The following is a 22534-nucleotide window of genomic DNA, read 5'->3' as shown; positions in this document are numbered from 1 at the left end:
TTCTATATTAAACTCCATTTGCCATTTCTTGGCCCATTTCCCCAGCTGATCAAAATCCTGCTTCGATCTCTGATAAGTTTTCTCACTCTCCACAATACTTCCTATTTTAGTGTGAACTACACATTTAGAGATCATGCCTTGTACTTTCTCATCCAAATCATTGATAAAGATAGTAAACAGCAATGAGCCCAGTACCGACCCCTAAGGCACAACACTAGTTCCAGGCCTACTGTCCAACAAGCATTCTTCCACAATTACCCTCTGCCTCCTATGATCAAGCCAGCTGTGGAATCCAATTTGCTAGCTCTCCTTGGATTCCATGAGATCTAACCTTCTCAATGAGCCTATCATGTGGAACCCTATGAAAGGCCTTCCTGAAATCCATGTGGACTACGTCTACCACCTTGCCCTCATCAATCTGCCTGGTCATTTCATCAACGAACTCTCACAAATTTGTGAGGTATGATCTCCCATGCACAAAGCCATGCTGACTACTCCTTATCAAACCCTGCTTTTTCAAATGCATATATATCTTATCTCCCAGAATCTTCTCAAGTAACCTACCTACCACAGATGGTAAGTTTGCTGGTCTATAGTTGCCAGGTATTTCTTTCCAGCCCTTCTTAAATAACGGCACATTTGCTACCGTCCACTCTTCAGGGACCTCGCCTATGGCTAACGATGATGCAAAAATATTATCCAGGGCCTCTACAATTTCTTTTCTACCCTCTTGTAGTGTTCTTGGATATTTATGGTCAGGACCAGGAGAATTATCTACCTTCATGCATTCTAACATATCCCACACCTACCCTACTGTGTTATGGACTGTCCCCACGATATGACCACTAACTTCCCTAAGTTGCCAGGTCTCCTTAATGTCTGATGCTACCTCTATGTTGATTCATCCCCCGATTTAGTTATTATGTTAACTTTAGTTTCACTCCAGGAGAAGAGTCATGTTATTCTCGAAATGTTAACTTGTGCATCTCTCCAGCAATTCTGACAGATATGCTGTGTTTCTCTTGTATTTTCCCTCTTTACTTCTCTTTAATTAGCTCTGCTTTCATGCCTGAATTTTTGTTCCGTGTTAATGAAAAATATTTCATCTGACCAAATCTACTATGATAAATATACTTAATGATTTTTTAAGTTGACATAAAATTATCATTCGACAACTGAACTAAAATACAAATGTTTCATGATGAACATTCATGACAAAATTGCCATGCAAAATAAAATTTCGCAAATAAGATCCCCTTGATATTCAATGGCAGCTTTGTCTCTGAATCCCTCACTATCAATATGCTTTGGGTTGCCAGAAACTCAATTGCACATATATAAATACAATGGCTGCAATAGCACGTCAGAGGCACGGAAAACTGCACTGAGAAACTTTTCTCCTGACTCCCCAAAACCAGTGGACCACCTACAAAGCACAGGTCAGAAGTGTGCTGGAATAGGTCCTCCCTGATCTGAATGATTACAATTCCAAACCCACTGAAGAAGCTTGACATCTATCAAAGAAGAGCAGTGGACTTGATTATAGCCACTTCAACAAATGTGCACTTGCTTCCCCATTGAGCTTATTGCAGAAGTATGTGTGTTCGATTAGTTGCAGAAATTGTTCAAACTAATTACCACTCCATATGGAAGAATAAGGGCAACAGACACGCGGGAGCATGGACATATGGAAGATCTTGGCCATTAACAAGTTCATTACTTCCAACAAGTCTCGGGGCGACATGATGCGACAGCAAGTGGCAGATGTTACATAGAACATAGAAAAGTACAGCACAAAACAGGCCCTTTGGCCCACGACGTTCTGCCGTGATTTAATCCAAATGTAAAATATAGTAACTTAACCTACGCACCCCTCAACTCACTGCTATCCATGTGCAACTGGGACCTTGTGCGTCGGTCAGTCTGACGGGAGCAGTTGAGAGTTTTGACCTGGTACTTTGTGAGAATGAGTTTGGCTATTGGTGTTCCAGAATGGAGTTTTGAAATTTCTTTGCCGAGCCTCCCGTTATCAGCTACTGGAAGTTCATCACAGAGAAACAAAGTTATAAGTATTACCGAATTCTGAGCGTATTATCAAAAAGTGGCACCGATTGACATCAGAGAAAATCAACGAAAAAACAATTATCTATGCCAGTGAGATAACACACTATGAAAGCTAACTATGCAATCTGGCCAGTTTTGTTATTTGCTTTTATTTATTCCTTAACTATGCTTGTTTGTCAGTCTTTCTTTTGTGTGAATGGGGCTGAAAACAGAAATTATTGGGTTTAAATATAAATGTTGATTTCATTACTTGGTGGTTTACTTTTGCTCTGCTAAAGCTACAGTAGTGCTAATAATTTGCTACATATTTTAATAAAGCTATAAACTGATGGTGAGAATTATGTACTTGCAGAGTCTGTGATAGTTCTGCTGAAGAGTCATTGGGTACATTTTGAGATTCTTTAAAAGTTTTAATTTTATTGTGTTGAGAATATAGGGGGTAGAAAGGCGAATTTGGTTCAGTTGCCAATCCACGTGTTATAAAAGGTGGACTGAAGCATTTCAAGAAGACAACTCATCACCACCTTGTCAAATGAACTGGGGACGTGCAATAAATGTTGGCCAACTAGTAACACCCGCATCCCACGAGTGAAGGAAAATACTCACGTTATTTCAGAAACAATACCTTCCATGCTTAAGATTAAAATCACAAAATGGTGGAGCGAGGGAATTTTGGATATAAGAGTTGCTTCTCTTTTTGAGCTTTTTCTCAGTGCTGGACCTGATTTCTTCGATTTCTGGCAGCAATAATTGCTGTTTTTATTATTTTTTTCTTTACTTTTGGAACTTTAAAAAAACAATCTTAAAAAATGTTACTTTAAACGGGAGTAAAAGGAGGTTGCAGAGAATGGCTCGAAATTCAACAAAAATCGGAGAGTGTACTTTCACAGCTGACTGATTGTGAAACAGCAAGCTTACAAACATCTCTGGAAATCGGAGTTTGTTCCAAGAAAACTGTATACCATGGTGGGGGAGGGGGGGCGGGGGGGAAAGCGACTTTCATGTCTGAAATATTTAGGAATGTATTCCAGCCCTTAAGTGGTCTGGTCTGCCTTGGGTCGCTCCACACAAGTGACTTTGTCCTTTTTTTTTAATGACTACAAACAGTATCGAATTGTATGTCAAGTTTATTCCTTTACACTGCTTTTGTCACGTGGCATCGGAATTACGCGTCGACATTTTCTTTTAAAAAAATGTAATATTCGCATTTGAAGTTATTATACATGCTACTGTTGTGTTTAAGAGGAATTCAAATGTTAGCCTTTGTTGAACAAAAATGGAGGCAGGAGACGATGTAAATGCCGAGTTGGTTTGGTCAGGTACACGCTCGCAGGCTGAGATTGAGTTTACACCAAAACTCCATATGAGGAAGGCAAGGCGCCTGCTCCTATTTCGAATTCATCCTGATTTTTATCTTCAGCGTTTGCCTGTGCGTTTTATCTGTGAATTATAAATATTTAGTTAATCGACGAATCATTTCTATTTGGAGTTGAACCCTCTGGAATATCTGTTTGTAAAGACAATCCTTCTGATGGCTGGATAGTAAATGTTACATTTGGATTCAAAAAAAAAAGTGGGCGACACGGTGGAACAGTGGTTAGCACTGCTGCCTCAGAGCGCCAGAGACCCGGGTTCAATTCCCGCCTCAGGCGACTCTCTGTGTGGAGTTTGCACATTCTCCCCGTGTCTGCGTGGGTTTCCTCCGGGTGCTCCGGTTTCCTCCCACAATCCAAAAATGTGCGGGTTAGGTGAATTGACCATGCTAAATTGTCCACAGTGTTAGGTGAAGGGGTAAATGTAGGAGTATGGGTCTGGGTGGTATACGCTTCGGCGGGTCGGTGTGGACTTGTTGGGCCCAAGGGCCTGTTTCCACACTGTAAGTAATCTAATCTGTAAGTAATCTAATCTAAAAACAAAAAACAGTGAAATTTTACAGCTGACTCTGGAGAGACAACATTGTCGGAATTAAAGGCAGCTGGGAGTGTCAGAGTATCAGCCAAGTGTTTACTGTTTTAATAATTAGAAAATTTATAGATCTTGGTTTTTATGTTTGAAATTCCATAATCGTGAGTAGGGTGGGATTTTCTTTATGTTTTACTGAGATCTGTCTTATTTTTTAAAGAAATTGCAGAATATAAGTAAAATGTTAAACCAGAGCAGTGTTTTTAGAGGGCTCACACTGCTACTTTCTGGGTCTGTAGATTAAGGCGTGGAGAAAGTGTTTAATACAACGATGTGCTCTTCATGTCAGATATGGGAGATTAGGGAGGATTTTAGTGTTCCTGATGATTATGTCTGCAGTAAGTGCATTTAGTTGTGAATCTATTAAAATATGAGTGACAGAGACCTCCAAATTCTACTATTTAAAGAAAATAATATCAATTTATTCTTTAACTTTAAAAGTAAACATTAAACAACAGTTGTTAACACCTCTCAGCCCCCCTCTCAAAATTTATTGTTATCTGCCTCCAACTCGAGAACAATATACTATTCCAATAAAACTCCGTATTAAAATTACATCAACTTAATTTCAAAACTACAAAGTGCCAGTTATCATCAGTGCCTTTCTTCTTTTGGCTGAAGATCTCTCTGGGTCATCTTTTTTATTAACTGTGAAGATGTTTCCTATGAAAAAAAGTAATTTTGATAGAGAATGTTTTTGAATGGCAATCTTTCTCGATGGCAGTTACTCTGTCAATGATAGTTACTCTCTCTGAATTTCAATATGCCTTTTTTTATACCCCAAACATCAGATCGTCTCATTGGTTCGACGTTAGCAAAAACAGTAGATTGAAACTCGATTAGGTTTTAGTATCCTAGGGCATAATTTAAACTGATTGTTTAAATTCAAATTGATGTCAAAACAGCAACCAAGGTTTCTCTTTTGCAGCCAAATGTTACACATTTTCAATTTTGCAGCACACTCTGAGACTGCTAACTAGACATATGACAGGTGCTTGTAAGCTTTCAGTGCAAAAGAGCATTCACTGTCTCTTGGAGGTACAGTACCCACCTTCAACTTCATAACAATAGTAACTGAATGCATCGAATTTGTATCATGCAGAGGTCAAAATACTGGATGTAAATGATAATTCCCCAGTCTCCGTACTGGTGAGATGTATTTCAATATTGCTGAATCAGCTTCACTGGAAACACCCTTCCCTTTGGAAGGTGTGCACAGTCCTGATGTGGGGATCAATTCAATAAGAATCTACAAACACAGTCCAACCAAACACATTGTTTTGGAAGTGCTGACCAGGGGTGAACCTAAATCAGCTGAACTCGTTCTTGAAAAGACATTGAGTCAAGAAGAAGAAGCCATATGTCATATGCAGCTTACAGTGATTAGGTGGTTGTTCGTCAAACCAATGTGGCACCATTCGCATTACTGTTGCAGTTTTGGGGTGCAAATGATAATTAACCAATATATAAAGTCAATTTATCTGAAAATGTATCAGTGGGTATGTTGGTGATGAAACTTAGCATTGCTGATAAGGTCGAAGGGCCAAACAGTGTTATCGAGTATTACTTTAGTTGTAAATTGTGAAAGCTTTTTCACTTGGACTGCAGAACACATAGTCTCAGAGTTAAAGGACTGATCAGTTTCGAAGAAGATAAACGCTTTGAGATTAACATCATAGCTGAAAACAAGGTTCCATGTGCTGTTTCAGTGTATTATACTATGTTGTTGAATATTGATAATGCAAATGACAATGCCTCCAGCACTGAGGGTGAGGATTCTCTACCTTGAAACAATGATGACTGTAATTACTATGATGGACTTAGATTCATAAGGCAATGGATGAACCATTTGCCTCTTTCTAAGCACCTTCCATTTCGACCGAGTCCAATAATAAAGATCCCTACATTTTGGTGAGCAATGATTCGCTGGACAGAGAAACCATGTCGAAATATGACTTTAAATTTCATGCACAGGCACTGGATTCCCTCCACATTTCACGAACAAAACCACAGAACTCCATGAGACAGACGTTAATGACAACCTGCCACAGTTTTCACAACTTTCTTCGAGGGGTTATGTTATGGACAACATGATTCCGGTAACTTCCATTTTTTACAGTAATTGGAGTTGACTCAGACAAAATCTCTAAGATTTGCTGTGCTATAGTGGACACTCGGACCGGGCGTGTTTCGGTTTTACCATGCGTTTCCATTCATTCAGAATGCACATTTATGTACAACATCCATTTGACTATGAGCAGAAGAAAACCATTCACTTACAAGTACTACCACAAGTTGCCGGATTAAAATCTCTGAATGTCAACACTATGATAAACTTGCTTGTCCTGGATCAGAATGACAATGAGCCTATACTCATCATTTTTGTCGCTGAAGGGTCCTAGGATAACAGTTCCAGGTTTTCCTAATCCAGGATATCTTGTGAAAGTAATCGTTTTAGACGCTGATTTAGGACAGATTGCATGCCTTTCCTACCGAGTTGTTAATGATGCAAACCCAACAATATTCACTGTTGGACTAAATGCTAGTGACATCACAACTGTGGGCGGCACGGTGGCGCAGTGGTTCGCTGTGAGGCAGCGCCAGAGACCCGGGTTCAATTCCCGACTCAGGTGACTGACTGTGTGGAGTTTGCACGTCTCCCCGTGTCTGCGTGGGTTTCCTCCGGGTGCTCCGGTTTCCTCCCACAGTCCAAAGATGTGCAGGTCAGGTGAATTGGCCATGCCAAATTGCCCGCAGTGTTAGGTAAGGGGTAAATGTAGGGGTATGGGTGGGTTGCGCTTCGGCGGGTCGGTGTGGACTTGTTGGGCCGAAGGGCCTATTTCCACACTGTAATGTGATCTGCAATCTGTAAAAAAAACCTGTCCATCGATGTAGAACTCAAGATTTTAAAGTATAGACCCTTGTTATCACTGTGGAACATAATAGATATCCAATTCTATCAGCTTCTCCAACTATCGAATTCTCCATAACTGACACCAATACTGAAGGAATTTCTGGGCTTAGAAGCGTTGCCCAAACGAGGCAACATTCGTTAGATTCAGCCTTTCATATAATAATGTATATAGGTGCAATCACATTGCTTCTAAAATTGGTCTAATTGTTCTTATTGCCTTCATCTGCCGCATGCACAGTGGCAGACATGTTACAAATTATTATTATTTAAAGAAAAACACACAGGAAACCATAAATGCAGAAATAAATTTTTGGAGAGTTGCTAACTCTAACTTGCTTTCTAATTTTATTGACGTTCATGGTATAGGGCGTCTTTCACAAGGCATAGCTACAAGTTGTCTTCTGAGGAAACAAAAACCCTTCGTAAGTCTATAGTTTTTCGACCATGTCGGCCCAGAGAAAACAACAATTACGTTAAAAAAAAAGTTGACCCAGCTTGTTGAGAAAGGATTGCCAGGACATCAAATAATTTGACCAATGGTGCTGATGAGATACAATAAGAAAATCATCAATACATGTGAAACAATTAACTTTGCTCATATTTAATTATAAATGGTTACGATTGTATGTCCTTAATTTTTATTTCATGGTCATGACTATAAAATGCAGAGAGGGATGATAACGTCTTTATTAGTATTTGAAGACAAAATATTTGAAGTGAAATGTGTCTTAGTAGGTTTGGCAACGTTCTTTGTGAAGACAGATAACGCACAACCGTTCACAGTATCGCCTACTACTCGGAAGAGTCCGAGTATGTTTGTACGTTGCACAGTAATTCATGTGTCGCTTTTACTATAGAAACTATTAGTCTTCTGTAATTTATAAAAGTGACCAGGTTCCATTTCTTACTGAGAGTGTACATTTTACTATTTAATATCCGATAGCTGTTCTTGCACATAGAAATCCGTGCATGACTTACCAATAAGGGCAACAAAACTCAGGTTAATTAATTCTAGTCTTAAGAATAAGGTAGCTGGTCTTAGAGCTGCAGTTATTCTACCATGTTAATATTATACGATAGTGCATAAAATCTCCTGGATCTAATTTCATGAAAATATGCATTTCCTGTGTTCTCTACTGCGTAATAAGAGGAATCTGGTCTGTCTGCTGCTTTTAAACAGGACTCATGAAACAATATGTTCGAGCTATTTCCAGAGAATATAACATAGAATTCGATATTTCTTATAAAATACCTAATTTCACGGAGACTTGAACATTATTATTGACTCTGCTGCAGTGTTAGTGTTTTTCAAGTTGGTGGTTCAAGATCCAGTCCAGAAACCTCAACTCTGAGAAACCAGAGACAATATTGAATAAATGCCGTTTAAAATAGAAGGGCTTACGTCCGAAATGTCGATTCTGCTGTTCCTTGGATGCTGCCTGACCTGTTGCGCTTTTCCAGCAACACATTTTCAGCATACATTAATTTAACTAGGATGAGACATGAATGTATATACAATTAAATCACGTGGTAAGTCACAAAATAGTTGTATATTAAAAAAAGTCAAATTTCACAAATAGTGCAGATTTCTAAACAAGTGATTATAGATTACAAGGATTTTGGTCGTACAAACTCAATGGACAAAGGGCCTCTTTGGTACTGTTTGATTATATGATTCTGTGATAATTAGCTCTCTCATAGAATGAAATGAAACACATAGCGACTCAAAGACCAAGACCGAAAGGAATAAGCCATTGCACCGTTACAATAATTTAGCATTTTCATCTGAGAAATCTAAATCTAAAGAAACATTGAGCGTCATTCTTGCTTCAGTAATCTAAGTTTGCTACGTTTCCTCCTTCTCTAACTTCTTATGTTTTAATCCTCCTTGAATTATCATGGCAACTCTGTCATGCGATAATTTGATGAAAACTAACATAACTAATGTGGCCCTACTGAAAAAACTTGTAAAGCAAATCAATTTGCAATACTATGTTGTTGTCCATCTATACTTGTAATGTCGATCACTTATGAAATGCTCATGATGCATTTGATTCTTATGCTGCTCAAATACTGCATGAGAGAAAGAGAACATCATATTCCTCGGAGGCAGTATAAATCTCTCCAACTATTTCTGGAAATTGACCCCACGGGTCTTATTTACCTATGCTAGGTAATCTACCAGCATCAAAGACACTTTCATGTGCAGTTTGTCAAAGGGAGATTCAACTTCTTACATCCTGGAAGGGAAAAGAGAAGAACATATCAAACAGGAACAGAAATGGATCATTCAGCTTTTCGAACTTGTTTCACTGGTCAAAATGATCATAGCTGAATTAATTGCTGTTTTGGTTCTATTTTGTGGCCTTTCCTATTAACTAATGATTTTCATTGATATGCTCCTGACCAAACCCGCTCAAAATATATGAAAGATACAGCCCAGATCCTAATATTTATTTTATTTTAAGGCAAGCATAAGGAACTGTGCTCCAGGTGTGATCCCATTGGTCCGCTAAACCTATACTTTAAATATTCACCTACTACTGGTAGAAATAATAATACTTTATCTCCACTAGCAAAACTGCAAAGCTTTGATTTCTTGTCTGCTTCCTGTTTCGTCATGTGCTGTGTTACGTTTAAATGCTATCTAATCAACTCACCTGCTCTTTAATCTTTTCCTAAAATTTGGTACATAGTCCAACTGAGTGAACTCTGACTCATCAATTTCTCCTTAATGAATTTCTGTGGTCCTCTCACTTCATATCCGAAAACTAATTCAAATGAACTGAATTTAGTTGATTCATTAGGTGCATCACTACTTGCAAAACGTACAAATGGAATTCCTTAGTTCCAATTCTCTGTATAGTATTGACTGTAGGCTTTTAGCATTGTCTTAAAACTTTGATGCCATCATTCTAATGTTCACTGAAATTCTAGATAGTATGCATTTGATTTAAATTGTTTTACTCCTAAGCCAGCCATAATTTCTTGAATAACTTTGATGTAAAATTTGATCCCTGATCCGATTGCATCTCTGTGGATAGACCATAATTTGTAAAAACAAAATTGGACAACTCTTCGATAATACTTTTAGCCTTGATGTTGCATAATGGAATGGCCTCTTGAAATTTAGTAGACACTTCCATCATGGTCAACAAATATTGGTTTCAGTTTTTGTCTTGGAGATCAATAGAGACGCTTGTAATAGTTTCTTCAAAGACTGGAAAAAAGGTATAAGTTTCATCACTACTTTACGTTTTCCCATGACCTGACAGGTGTGATGTGTGACATGTGTGCAGCAAAACTCAACAACATCTGTAAGCGATCAAGGCCAATGAAAATGTTTTATATTTTGGCTTGAGTTCCCCTTACTCCCAAATTTGATCTGTTGATAACACATTTTCTACTCACAACACCTCCTTTCTGTAACCCACCAGTAAGACAACTTGATGAAATTGTGAGGAAGGATCACTGGACCCAAAACTTTAATTCTGATTTCTCTCCTCAGGTGCTGGGCTTTTCCAGCAACTTCCAGTTTTTGTTGTTGATGTTGATGAACTTCTGCCTATTTCCAATTCGCCTGAATATGTTATTCTCTCCATGTCCACATCAAGATTTCATTTTTAAGATAGTAACATTCTAGGATATACTCAGATTTGTCTTCTCTATATGCTTTTTGATACATTTGCTTTATTTTTCACATTTCTGAAAAATGTCAACAAATTTCTCGGAACTCAAAATATCAACTTTATCCTCCATCTGCTTTTATTTCTCAACCATGTTATCATACATATTTTCTGACAACTAAACATCAACTGCTTTATCATTACTCTTTGATTTCTCCTCCTGTTTCAACCTATGGTTCTGTGATTTGGTTGCCACACAGTCAGGAAAAGCCCTAGGATATAGTCCCTGCAACATCTCAGTTGCCTGATTTTCCAATGGATTTACAACCACGGTAGGCAGCACTGCTAACTATAATTCAGTTATATTATTGCTGAATATAAACTGTATTTCCAGCACAGAGGATTTCTCTATTACTCCTACAACAAATGCATCACTATTTATTGGACTCTCCAACCTCACCTTATCCAATGGAACGCTTCTCTTTTCACAATGATTTCTACATATTGCACTTTGTTTTCCCTGACAATATTCCAGAATTACATATAAACTCATCTCTCACCATCAAAGCTTGATTTGCTCCCGTATCTCTGAAAATCTCAATTTCATTGCATTCTCCTCTTGGGACACATAAGTTAATCAAAAGCAGACTGATAAATTATTTCAAGAGATCTGGTACTTTCTTAACGACCAATCCCTGTCCAGGCTGAACATTATTCTGCAGCCTTTTAGCTTTCATTGTGATCTCCATTACTGCTATAACAAACTCCACTGGCTTATCCAGTTTCAGCTACCCGATAAAAGAGCAGCCGTGCAGAAGCTTGTACTTCCAAATAAACCTGTTGGACTATAACCTGGTGTTTTGTAATTTTTATGTTTATCCTGTTTTATCACATCCATCTTCCCAGTGTTTTTTTTTGTTTCATACCACAGTCACTGTGACTTTATGTGTCCTATATTAGTACATTAAAACACCTAAGATCCTTTACTTCTCTTCCCCCCTTGTGGATCTTAGTTTTAACCAGTGCCAAACTGTCTTTATTACTTTCAAAGCAATTTCATTTTCCTTTACTACCTGAGGATTTCCCTATTCCACAATGTGTATGTATCACAGACAGAACTTGATGTCAGAAGACATTTGATTTATGAACTAACTTATAATTATCTGCCATTTTCAGTTGTTCATCTGCAGTATTAATCTCCGCTCTTCCATATGAGTTGTCACTAGTTCAGAAAGTCAGTATGTTTAGCTCCTCCACAACAATGATATATCTAATGCGTCTAATCTATTTTCAATGTCCTAATCCACATATCAAAGTTACTTTGTTTCATCCTTTCAAACTCTACATATATTTGACTAGAGTCTGTGTTTGGATTCCTAAAACGTTGTCTATAAGCTTCTGGTAATAATTTGTGTGAAGTTAAATTGGCTTTTTTCACCTCATTACACCACCTGGTTACGTGTTTGATAGTGACATAAGCACGCCACCGACTTTACCTAGCACCTTTGTTCATATGGTCAGTGAACATTTCATTTGTTGAGCCACTTTCTCAAATGGCTTCTACATCCTTCTCGTCGAACCGAGGCAATGACTGGGCACATTTGAACAGATGCTCCTCATGCCTTTGGCTATGATCGGTTTGTCCTTCCTTTCTTACCTGACGTTCTACTCCTACCTCTGTCATTTTCAGTCAACTTTCACTATTCATTGCGAGCTTCTCTAGATCAAAAATTCACTTTCTCCCTTTCTTCTCACTGTATATCACTTTCTTCTGCTTTTAATAGTAATTCAAGCTGTTAATTTCCCATTGATATTTAAGTTTTTAAAAACTATTTTGCCCTTTGTTCTTTGTTCCACTGCAATTATCTTCCCCTCTCTCCTGTGCTTCTTTCCTTCTCTCCTTTGTCTTTTTTTTTTCTGGGCAGGGCTACCCTGTCTTTTTATTTTGCCTCTAACTCGAATTGCTTCATTTACAATTGAAGTTTAGCTATTAGAAAAGATCTCGATTCCATTCCTGGCAACTGTAAATGCTGAACAATAACTGCAGTTACCTCCCTTTTCCTCATGGACAAAGGTAAGGTCTGGTTAGCTCATTGGTTAATTTCGAAAGTTTTGTCTTACTCACTTCCTATAAATCTCTCTAACTGACTTGTTCCTCATCCAGGACACTCTTATGCACTGAAAGAGCCATATTTACACAAAGCACGCCCTATAATAGAATGCAACACCTGAAAAGAGAACACCATTACTCACCGCTCATTATCCTTGAGTACAACAATTTTACACCCAACCTGGAATGAGAGATCTTGATCCAGGACAAGCCCCCGAGTTGTTTTGGACCTGACCAAATCCCCTCAAAATATATCAAAAAGATAACTGAGACCCTAACGTTTATCTTATGTAAAGGCAAGATTAAGCCACTGCGTTGAGATGTAGTTTGATTAGTCAAACTACTAGGTTTTAATCTCAACACACTTTATTCTTAGACCATAGTTAAAATACAAAAAGAATTAGCTCTTTTGATTTACTTATAGATGTAATATATAAATTAACAATATTTTTTTAATTAACTTCCAATCATCAACTGTTCCAGTATAGCATCAGCACACCCTTGGCTAAAGCAAGTTCAGCAAATCAAATTTTCTTCTGTAATATATGATATAAACATCTAGCAGCATAAGGAGGATTCAAGCATTTTCATTCAACAGTGAGAGTGCGCTTAATCTATCAGCATCAACCCTCAACTACAACTGAAAGTAAATTTAAAACCCTCGGTCTGTTTGAGCCTGACACCATCCACTCATGCCTCGTTTGTCTAATTTTTAAAAAAAAAACTCTCTGAGTTCAATGCTGTTTACCCATTACTTTGCAAACCGACAATCTTGCACCACCTCCCTGCAATAGAAACAGGACAGAACAAATCATCTTACAGGGTGTTGCATCGACGAGTTCAGAAATTTGTCTAACTCAGATTTGACATAATGCCATGACTTCACTGTCCTCTGGAATAGAGTATTTTTTTTTTAAATTAATGAGTCTCAATCCAAAATCGGACAAGCTTTTTAATTCCAGTCTTTGCTTTTGCTTCTAGACTTACCCAGAAGAAAACGTGTACTCAGCATTAACACTGCCAAGTAGCTTCAGTATTTAAATCTTTCAACACGATTTTCTACACAACACCAAGATCAGTCCTAACCCGTGCCTCATTTCTTCCCAAGACAAGGTTTCCTCCCAGGATTAGACCAAACATTTGCTTTCAAAGCAAGATGAACTGCCCATTTTATAAGGACAATTCAAAACACGTTATAAGCTGTATCCCAGTATGTTCTTGCCCATGTCCTGTCTAATCTTGTATCTTGTATGTAAGCTCAGTGCTACTGAAATAAAAGTCATTTCTAATGTCCAGATGCTGCCATACATGAATGCTACCATTTTCTTTTCATTCAGTATTCACCTCTACTTCAAAACGATGCCTTGAGAGGAATTCCAATCATTCTTTTTTATCTGGTCAAGGATAATTGGATAGCTATGTTTTGCACACTGCAATTCATTAACTAATTTTCTATTATAAGCAAGTTTCAACAAAATGGTTGATAATTTGTAAAAACCGAACACTCGAGCTATAGTAGAGTACTAAATATGTCACTGGACGAGTAACCTTGGACAAGCATTGACTGAATTCTAAAGAGGTTCATTGAAGACTCACCGACCTACCAGCCAAGCTGCTATCAATTTGAATTATCATCGAGAGTAAACATTACTGGGATGCAATATGAAATTCTGAGAACAGGCAGATTTAAGATAGATTTCTGTGATTTATTCTGTAATCATGGATATGTTTCTGTGACTGCAAGCATAGCAAGGAGAATGTAGACGGCAGAACTTGAGTAGCCTCATCCATTGCAATTTTCTAAGTTGTTCAAGGTTCTTGCAGCTTGCAGAAACAATTGTGACAGCTGCAGGGACCATTAGCAAACTAACTTTTACATAGAAACACCTTCAAAAGGTAACCACCAGATGGAGGAAGTGGTAATAGTTGACAGCAAGATGAACGGCTTAAGCATACCACTCTGTAGCCAAGTGGAAACGTGATGAAGGCTGAATTGAGTGCCCAGTTTAGGGATCAGATATTTGCTCTGAGCACGGAGGAAAATTGTGGTGGGTAATATTGGATGGTGTGGGGGTGTGTGTGTGGGTGGGGGGAGGGGAGGGGAGGGGTGGTGGCGGGGGGTGAAGTTGCATGGGTGGAGCGTGGCAGCCGCGTGGGGTAAAGACTCACGTTAGTTGTCAAAACGTGCACCTACGGATTAAGTTGTTTTTGATTTTGGGACACGGACACTAATTCTATAGAAAAGTGGAAGTGTAACTTTGGATGAATAATGTTGAGATAATTTTGTTTTAAGCAAAACAAAAGTAGGCCTGTAGACATGTCCTTAACCTAAATACTGTACTGGTAGAATACATCATGTGAGTTGAGATGTGGCAAATCAAAAGGAAACCAAAAGGATTGAAAATAGAACAGTGATTTGTCCAATTTTAAACAGGGAGCGACAGAAAGCGAGTGTATGCAAACCAAGAACGCATCAATAGACAAGGCTATGGCGTTTTTGTTTGGAAAGTGCAAAAATGCAGTATTAAGCATTCTATATCTGATTATATGATTGATAATAATATAGATTAATTGTTAGCAGAGATATCAGTACATATATATGAATTACTGTTCTATGTTCTATGTTCTAATTAATAGTATTCACAAAGATATGACTGCAGAGCAAAATTTCCACCTTAATATAGTTGGTCATTAAATATTTAGAATAAAAATGTAACTAAGAAAAGGCAGTTCAATGTCAATGTTAAATAAAAATGCAATTAGTACAGTGGTGAGAGAAGACTGTAGCTGGAAAAGCCAATAGAAATAATCAGATTGTATAAAGGTGAGATACAGAAAGTAGAATGTCACTTGTGGCAGTCATTTATAACCTCTCCAGCAATGGTTACCTTATAATCAAAACAACGTAGGAATGTATAAATCGGGTATTTAGGAAATTTACTGCAATATATTTGGGCGAATTCAATCTACAAGTAAACTGGTGAACATAGAGGAAATCTAGAAAATGAGCTCATGGAATGTATTCTGGATTATTTCATCATCCATTTCATTCTCAAGTTAGCAAGGTCGAAAGTTGTTCTATATAATCGTATGATTAATTAGACAGGATTGGCAAACAACACATGCTCAAGCGACATCCAGGTGAAAGCTATTATAACCTAAAAACAATAGATTCAATTTGATGGGGAGAATTGAAGATCTTAAACGAGCAATGTAAATATGAAGAAATAGAGAATCAGTTGCAATGCAATGACAGGCTTTGAAGAAAGTTTTAATAATAATGGGCAAAGGCTCATCTCTGTCAAAAAGATGGATTCTTTGAGCATAATCCGTAACTAAATAAGAAAATTAAGGACTGGGTCAAATTTAATAGATCATTACAAAGTTGCAAACAAAAATCAGAAAAATGTGCAGTGTTTGATTCCAAGAAAGATACGATATTTCTATGATTCTATGATTAAAGCGTGGATATATTAGAGAACAGAAGAAGCTAGCTCATAATGCAAAAAACTGATAAAGAGAGTTTCAAGAAAGAAAGTGATAAGAATTGAGGAAATGGAGGACAATAGCGTATAAATGTAAGCTTGCACAGATATGCAAACTTAATATAAAAGGTTCTGTAGGTACGTGAAGACAAAAAGATTGGTAAGACAAATATGGATCCGTTTACAGTTGATCAAACGTGTAAGTTATCATGGGATGGTTAGAGACGGCAGACCACTGACTACATAAGTTGAGTTAGCTTCGCAAAGAAGCACACAAATAATTTTCCAAAAATATGAGGGATGACAGGACCTAGTGTGAGGAAGGAACTGAAAGAAATGAGTATTAATATGAAAACAATGTTGGGAAAGCTAATAGAATTTAATGTTGATAAATCCAGAGGGCCTGGTAATCAATGCCCAAGTACTTGGAGAAGTCCATCCAGAAATAATGGATGGGTTGATGGTCATCTTTCGAGATTCTATAGGCTATTGTCACAAAGCTGGTCCTTTTTTTTTTCTAAAAGTTGTTCCTTTTCTCAAGAATACTGTGTCCTTGATTTTTTTTCTCAGAGTGGTCATAAAACACTCCAGGCATCGAAATGGCTGGGTTTGTGACACAGGTAGAGGTTGCTGGACACCTTTTGGCTTTTACGCAAACAGATGAGAGTTTAGGCCAAAGCTTTTATGTTTTTTAGAAATAACCTGGAACTGCAAGGGGGCGTGCCCAGTTCTCTAGTTGAGCAGTTTAGTTCAGAACTTTAGTTAAAAGTTCAGCTGTGGAGCAGTGTGCAAACAGCTTGCTAAACTCTCTCACCTTCTATCCTTCCAACTTCAAGCTGTAAGCTCTGTTTCATTTTTATTGTGTTCAAGGAATTTGTGTATTGGGACTGGTGTGCACATTCAGAACAGCATAATTAAGTCCAGTTTGGACAGCCTGAATTCTGTAGATGTTCGTTGTTCTGTTCTTTGTGTTGCATGGCGTAATTTTGTGAATACATTTTTGCCTGTTTTAAAACCTTGTAGTCAACCGAGCTAACTTACTTTGGGTAATTTTCACTGTACAATTAGTGAAACAAATCGCAAATCGTCTGGGCTGCCTGCTTAAGAATGTTTTGAGTGGTCTGGCCTAGTCCATAACAGAGTGGAGCCTATTTTTGTGGGATTTTAAATAGCGAGTGGTAGATGCCAGTGTCTTTATTTCGGGTGTTGGTTTGGTTGGATAGACAAGGATTCGGATATCAATGCCTCTTTCAGTCACCAAGAGTTTTCTGGAAGCGGACAAGGTGAACACAGTAGTTTTGCAAAAAATGAGTAAGACCAAGCTGCAGGAATTAACAGACAAGCTGGGGTTGGAGCTGCCTCCTTCCGTGAGGAAAGGAGAGATAACTACAGCAGTAGCTCAGCATTTAAACTTGCGAGAAATGCCATCAGAATCTACAGAGATGGCAAGAATTCAATTGCAAATCAAGCAACTTGAGTTAGAGACAAGAAATAAGGAAAAGGCAGCCGAATGGAAACAGCCTGAGTTACGATTAAAAGCAGAACAGAGGGGAAAAAAAAAGAGAGCAGTAGAATAGAGGGAATTGAGAGAGCAGCTAAAGAAAGAGATAAACAGTGAGTGTTTGAACTTCAGAAATTGACACTAAAAAAAGGAAGTCAGCTTAAAAGTCTGGGGATAAAGAGAGTAAGGATGAGCAAGCCCCTGTTAGTCAAAAGCCTAGTGAGAAACTGTTTAAGTATATTAAAGCATTGTCTAAAATTGATTAGAAGGATGTGGAAACCTTTTTCACCAAATTTGTGATCCAAACTAAACTTGTAGGTAGGGCTAGTGAGGTCTTCGCATCAGTATCAAAGGAGGTATCTGGGGAGCATGAGGTGAAAAAGCCATCTGAAGTGCATATGAGCTTGTAGCAGAAGATTATAGACAGCGTTTCAGGAATCTAATGGGGGCAAAGTTAGCAAGTGAAGGAGCTGATAATTATGAGCTGGTCCAGAAAACACGCTTTGGCTTGCAGAATCAATTTCAGTTCATGAAGGGGCAAGGAGAAATCCTCATGTTCAAAGGGGAATGTAGATCTCAGCAAAGATCATAAGGATAACTTACCACAGGGTAAAAAGGAAACACTTGAAGGGGACAAAGAAATTAAAATGCTTTGCTGTTTTCATTGCAATAAAGTGGGCTACAGTAAATCACTGTTTTGATGAGGTAGGCGAAGGCCAGATGCAGGAAAACAGGACAAGCCTGGAAATGTTGTTGGCATGGTAACAGAAAGCCCAATGGAAGCTAGAAAGATGAATTGGTGGCTGATTTAAGGAGGAAGTGCCAGATCTGCTAAACTAATATACATTCAAGGCTAAAGTTTATTCACATAGGCCAGGAATAGCAGGCAAAGACATTACAATATTAAGGGGCACCAGATTTTCTCAGTCTATGATGCTGAAGGATGAGGAGATGTGTACTCCTGAGGGACTATTGCCAGAAAAGGTACTGGTAACGGGAATTCATGGCGAGACAAGAAGTGCTCAATTATGTAAAGGGAGGCTAAAGTGTCCAGAGAAGAGTGGAGAATTTGTGGTAGGAGTACTGGACAAACTCTCAGCTCTAGTAATGCAGTTTGTCCTTGTAATTAATATACCTGATTCACTGGTAGGTGCGCTGCCTATCCTAGTTGAAAAGCCAGTGGAGACTCCGGCAACTGAAGCACTGCAGGAGTCTTATTTGGAAATTTTACCAGTTTGTGCCGTAACGACGTTAGAGAGGAACAAGCTGAAGCAGGAGAGGTTAAAACGTACAGATAAGGAAGCTGAAGTAGAATTATCAGATACGTGTTTTGATCAGGTAAGGGGGACTGAGCATGAGCAAATAGGTGAACATGCAAGTATCTTTAGCTCTGCAAAGTTTATTGAGTTGCAGCAGGAAGATGAGAACTTAAAACAATTGTATCAAAAGAGGAGGAGAGTGAATGCATTCCTGTGTATTATTACTTAACAAATTATGTCTTAACGAGTCAATGGAGACCTTCACACATTTAAGCAGATGAGAAATGGGCAGACGTTCATCAGATTGTTTTGACAGTAGTGTATAGAAAGGAGGTGCTGTGAGTGGCGCATGAGCTACCACTTGGAGGTCATTTAGAATTAAAGAAAGCACAGGTTAAAACATAAAGACATTTTTGTTGGCCTGTACTACACAAGGTTGTAGTTGAAATTTGCCAGACGTGTCATACATGTCAACTAATCGGAAAACCACAGGTAGTAATAAAACCTACATCTTTAATACCTATTCCATCATTTGAAGAAGTTTTCACAAGAGTCTTGATTGATTGCGTCGGTCCCCGACCTCAAACAAGAAGTGAAAATAAGTATTCATTAGCAAAAATGGATGCATCGACCAGATACCCAGGGCAATCCCATTACAGTTCAAAGGTTTGTAAAAGAATGAATCAACACAGAACAAAGAAAAGAACAAAGAAAATTTACAGTTCAGGAACAGGCCCTTCGCCCCTCCAAGCCTTATCCAATCCAAATCCACTATCTAAACCTGTCGCCCAATTCCTAAGCAGCTGTATCCCGCTGCTCCCCACCTGCCCATGCCTCTGTCCAGACACACCTTAAATGAATCTGCTGGCAACGTGTTCCAGGCACCTGCCACCCTCTGTCTAAAGTACTTACCATGAGTATTCCCCCTTAAACTTTTCACCTCTCACTTTGAAAGCGTGACCTGTCGTTATTGAATCCTTCACCCTGGGAAAAAGCTTATTTCTATCTATCCTGTCTATATCCTTCAGGATTTTGTAGACCACAATCACGTACCCCCCAATCTCCTTTTTTCTAATGTAAACAATCCTAGCCTACTCAACTTCTCTTCATAGCTAGCACCTTCCGTACCAGGCAACATCCTTGTAAACCTTTTTTGCACGCTGTGCAAAGCATCCACATCGTTTTGGTAATTCGGCAACCAGAATTGTACACAGTATTCTAAAAGCAGCCAAACCAATATCTTGCACAATTTTAATATGAACTGCAGCATAATATCCCGTCTGATGTGGTAAGCATACCATATGCCTTCTTGACCACTCTATCCACCTGTGCAGCCAGCTTCAGGATACAATGGACCTGAACTCCCAGATCTCTCTGTTCGTCAACGTTTCCCAAGACTCTTCCGTTTACTGTATAATTCACTCTAGAATTAGACTTTCCAAAATGCATCACCTCACATTTGCCTGGATTTAACTCCATCTGCCACTTCTCTGCCCAACTCTCAAGTCTATCTATATTCTTCTGTATTCTTTGACAGTCTGCTATGCTTTCTGCTACTCCACCTATCTTCGTGTTATCTGCAAACTTGCTGATCATACCAACAGTGCCCTCTTCCAGATCATTTATGCATATCACAAACAACAGTGGCCCCAGCACTGATTCCTGTGGAACACCACTAATCACCTTTCTCCATTTCAAGAAATTCCCTTCAATTACTACTGTCTGTCTCAAGTTGCTCAACCAGTTCTTTATCCACCTCGCTAGAACACCCTGCACACCATGTGACTTCACTTTCTCCATTAGTTTACCATGGAGAACCTTATGAAACACCTTACTAAAGTCAACATACTAAAGTACTAATCGCAACAGTTATCTGGTTGGCTCTTAATTGTCTTCAAGAATGGCCTAGTGAGTCACGATTCAGTTTTCTTTAATAATGTGTTCCACAAAAGTCTTCTCAAGTGCAGTTCGATGCAATCATCCAGATCCCATGAATGACAAAAGGAAAACAGTCTTACGATGCCTTGACTGAAAAAAAGAAGAAGATACAGGGTACGACTAACTGCTAACATCGTGTTTGTAGTACGCATCAAGTAAGTGCAGTGTGAGTGGATGACAAGGTCGAAGGGTTCAATGAATCAAATGATGGGAAACTAGTATCAGTACTTTCGGGAGCTTAAATAATACATATACATATTTTGTAAAGTCTATCTTTTCATTTATGTGTTTTTGAAAATTGTTGGCTGAAGTAGGGAAGAACAGTTTAAAAGTTATAGTTTTAAGGATTGCTGCATGTTATGAATAACAATTAATCTGACACTTACAACAAACATTGTCTATCTAACTGTTTGAGAAATCGGTAGGTGAAGAGGTTTCAGGAATTGGAACTGGGAACTTCTATGCGCAGATGAAGCTGGGTGACAGCAAGCAGTAGTTTAGCCCATGGACGAATAATTAGTTATCCATGACAAAAGCATTCTGCCTACCCATATCCATGTGATTATTTCTCAGGGAACTGAGCAGACTGGGGTTGGGCAAAAAATAGAGAGAAGTGTTTGATTTCCACTGGCACAGAAGCTGTCTCCAAGTACTCTGCAGTCAAACCCACTATAAACCTCAGAAAACCAGTTTTTCGTTCCTTCACAGTTGTTTTAAGCAGTGGAGTTTGATGGCTAAGTCAGAGACATATTTAGAAGATAACTACCTACCTTATATATCTTGTAAACCAATAGCAGCACCCAGACAATAGTGACTGAGAAACATTATACAGATTATCACAGCAGCTCGTGAAGAGAAACCATTTCACTGCTTTCCAGATTTCCTAAGTTCACAAGTTATTTGTCGTGCCGTGTGCTTTTCAACAAAAGTTTATATTTTAATTTGTAGCATTGTATGCTGATTCTGTCGAACTGCTTAATATATAACTAGATTCTAATAACTTGATTTTTTTTTAAAAAAAGCTCTTATTAGGACAGAAACCATGGTCGTGTGTTCGATCAGCCTCAGTCTTCTATCAGGTAAATTGTGCGATTTCATTCATTTACTTTTAAATCTTTATTTTTTGCGATGACTCCAGTAACAGTAGAGCTTGAATTTCCAGAGCATGGTCCCAGTTATTCGTGACGATGTAATAAACATTAAAATGATTTATTAATGAACATTGGTTCTTGCATATGTGTACTTTAAGAAAATATCTGAAAAACTGATCCAAAAGATACTGGATCGCTATGTTTCTGTTCATCTAACAGGATGGTCAGCATCAGCTTGAATAAAAATTGGCTCAAGACCATAAAAAGACCAGTCGTCGGTAATAGGTGATTTAAGTTGTTCACACTGAAAGCTTGTGGAAGAACATAGATTGGTGAGCAGAATGGGTAACAAAATGCGGATGGACATTCGTACAGAAGAATATCAGGTGTTTTTTTTTGGCAGCCACCATAGCAAGAGACAGAGTATAATGAATAGGCAAAGTTCGAAAGACTTTGCATTGGATAAAATGAATTGCTTTTCAAGTCCATTGATCTTTCAATATACACAATGTTTTGTCGCATTAGCAACAATAGCTATGAAATTTTAGACTTCATAGATAGATGTTTTGCATTCGAAAGCAGGG

This window comes from Chiloscyllium plagiosum, unplaced genomic scaffold (assembly GCF_037043375.1).
Source record: "Chiloscyllium plagiosum isolate Xiang-an unplaced genomic scaffold, Cpla_swu_hap1 HiC_scaffold_16, whole genome shotgun sequence".
In the NCBI taxonomy this organism is placed as follows: Eukaryota; Metazoa; Chordata; class Chondrichthyes; order Orectolobiformes; family Hemiscylliidae; genus Chiloscyllium; species Chiloscyllium plagiosum.
This window is presented reverse-complemented; position numbering follows the sequence as displayed.